Source organism: Apaloderma vittatum, unplaced genomic scaffold, assembly GCF_000703405.1.
Source record: "Apaloderma vittatum isolate BGI_N311 unplaced genomic scaffold, ASM70340v1 scaffold1929, whole genome shotgun sequence".
Lineage (NCBI taxonomy): Eukaryota > Metazoa > Chordata > Aves > Trogoniformes > Trogonidae > Apaloderma > Apaloderma vittatum.
The window spans coordinates 25,593-28,781 of record NW_009734394.1 but is presented as its reverse complement, the minus strand read 5'-3'; positions in this window follow the sequence as shown (position 1 = coordinate 28,781).

The following is a 3,189-nucleotide window of genomic DNA, read 5'->3' as shown; positions in this document are numbered from 1 at the left end:
TATATATATATATATATAAAGGCTGTTTTTCTACCTCAAAGTGGATTTTCTAAACTAGCGCATAGAAAATAAAAATCTTGTCAGGTACTCTATAATTTTTCACACAGCTTTTAAAGGCTGTATTTTCAAAGTAGATATACATTCCAGTTATACACAAATCAGCACTTTTCAGTTAGCTGTGCAAACAAGCCAAGCTCCAACAGAGGAGCCTTACATAGCATAGAATAGCTGTAATATACATATCAACCCCATCAACATCGTGTCTTTGATTTGTGTACCCGTGTTTAGCAGCCAGGTTTAACCTAGAGAGGTACTGGAAAAGAGTCTAAATCCGGTGTGTGGTCAAGTGCTCAACTTTATATGGACAAGATGCTATATGTGTTCCCATCCCCACAGACACAGGAACAATAGTTTCTCTGATGGCAAACAAAGCACAAGAGAACTTAATTTCTTTTCCCTGTTTTCTATTTGTCTCCCCCTCCTAATTTTAGCTACTTGTAGAAGGTGCGGAAAACTGGCACGTAATAGAATGAGCTTGGCTTCATCTATGAATGTTTGTCTGTGATGTGTGTGCAGACAATGCACGGTGAGAACGGGTTTGTTTCCATGAAGATTTTCATGGCCACTGAACTATAAGCAGAAATTAGTCTGTAACGGAAGCGTTCTTCCGATAGGTCCCATTTTTTGATGCGGTGAGCAAACATATCATTATGTCATCCATGATTACCATTCACCTTGTCCGTGAAAGGAGGCAGAGACTCTTCTGACACTGTTAACATCTCCAACAACCTCCCCACCTCCCTGGTTGTGCCGGGGCTCAGTGGTTTTCTCTCTTTCCTCCAGGCAACAGCAGTGATTCACAGCGAGGGTCTTCACAGACTCGCCGTGGCAATTCTCTTGGAGATCTATGCTTCTAAATTCTCAAAGGGCTTCATGCGTTCCCCCTAACACTGGTCCACGGTAGGAAAAAGAGAAACTAACCCATGGATTTGGACCACACTGTACAATGTGTTTTTCATTTCTAACGTGTTTAAAAGGAGCTCCCGTAGAGACCACAGGAGCTACATTCTAGACAAGTAGTTCTATCAAAAGACAGTTTCCCCAACTTCCATCGGCAGCCTGCGAGGGTGAAAAAAACCCAAATCAACCCAATTTGCTGGTGGGGTGCTGCGAGCAAAGAAGTCTCGCCTCTGCCCTCGTTCATCAGTTCAAACAGAAATCTGTTCCGTTGCCTCAAAACACTCCAGCAACAGCCACTTCCAGTTTCTCAGAGAAAATTGCCTCTCTGGCTCCATGAAATTTTACTGAATGTAGGAACTACATAAGCCTGGTGAGAAGCAAGTTACAGAGAAATCTCTGAGATGTGGATTCCCAGCACAGCCCTGTGATGCTGCTGCAGGCCTTCCTATTGCTGCTCTGGCCGGCACATCTGGCAACCTGCCGTTCTCCTTAACGTGCCCAAAGACCTTTGGAACAGGAACGTCAGACCAGTGACAAGGCTCATTAAAATGGAGATAACATTTAGGTGGGGTGGGCCTGGCCTTGTCTAATACAGAGAGACACTAAATGATGTCCGTTACTCTGGATCTGCAGATTCCCAGCCTTTGCAATCAGGAATCCATGAGTCAATAATCCAGATGAACCGCTGGTTGAGGCACAGAGAAAGAGTTTGTGCCAGTGTTAGCAAAATCGGGTCAACGAAGAACTCTCTAACACTCAATTTTAGAATTAGAAAGGAGGCATTTCTTTATTGCATCCGGATGCACGGGGGAATAATTCCACCTACCGCGCATGCTGTGTCTGTTACCCGTCCAAGCTTATATCCACCTGTTACATACACAGGCATTAGTTTTCCCGGAAAGATTATACATATTCTTTCTATTTCCAGGAACTAATTATCATATACACAGAGTTATTACCCGTGTGGCCTGGATCTCTGAAAGGCTTCCCTGGAGGTCTTTGGTGGTCTTCTGGTGATCCCTTGTGGCTGATGGGGAGGTGTCTTTTTGCAAACTTCCCATAGAAAGTCTTATCTTTAGACCATCTCTCTTCTTTGTGGAGTCCTTCTTGACTGGAGTCTGCCCATCTGTGAACAGCCACAGTCGGTTGTCCTTGAAGACAGAGCTGATAGTCCTTGACTGCCAAGGGCCCAGAGAACAATTGTCTCCAAGGGTGTCAGCCACGCTCATGCCTTCCCTTGCATTCCTGCCCCAGGCCCATTTCACACATCTCTGTCTATGGTACATAACACCTGGGCTATATTCACCAAAATTCACAAACCGTAGTTTCAAAAGTTCCCATATTCTGGCTCTCGCAGGATTTAAGATGGGAGTGCCTCAACAGCGCAACTCAGGCAATAAAACATCACTTGGACCAAACCAGGGTGCTGCCAGCATCTTCCAAAAGCCCTTGGGGTCAGTTACTCAAACTAAGGCGATCGTTACTGCACTGTCACCTGCAGTAAAGTCTACAAGGCTCAGATGTTCATTTGTGCCAGACACTTAAGCCCCTAAACTTTACCAGCAAGGACACCTAGAGTGCAAGGCAAGTACTAAACCCAGCTAATTACAGCTGACCTGATAGCCAAATGTGATTTCTGAAGTTGTTACACACAGAGCAAAGCAGAAATTCACCAGCTGCCACATGAAGAGCCATAGAAATAAGATAAGAAAAACCGAGCCCACAAAACGCATATTTAAGGTGCCTCACACCACATACACCTCAGAGAAACTGAAAAAAAAGTGACCTGTTAAATAATTTGTGACTCTCCAGCACAAGGACAGTAACACCAGATAAGCAAAACAGAATCATTGATCTAATAGCCTAATTTTACGCCTTAAGACCTTGAGCTGGAGAGTGGTGGCAGCATGTGTCACAGAACAGATCGCAAAAAAAATTCAACAATATATTCCTGGATTGAGTTTCCTTCAGAACTGAGGCCTCCAAAGCAACCCATTTCAGTCACCAGCAATCAAAAATCTTCTAATTGTGTTGCTCATGACCGCTGGAGAGTGGTGGCAGCATGTGTCACAGAAAGATTGCAAAAAAAAAATTCAGCAATATATTCCATATATTCCTGGATTGAGTTTCCTTCAGAATTGAGGCCTCCAAAACAACCCGTTTCAGTCACCAGCAATCAAAAAATCTTCTAATTGTGTTGCTCATTATCTTCTGTGGGTTTTGTGGTAA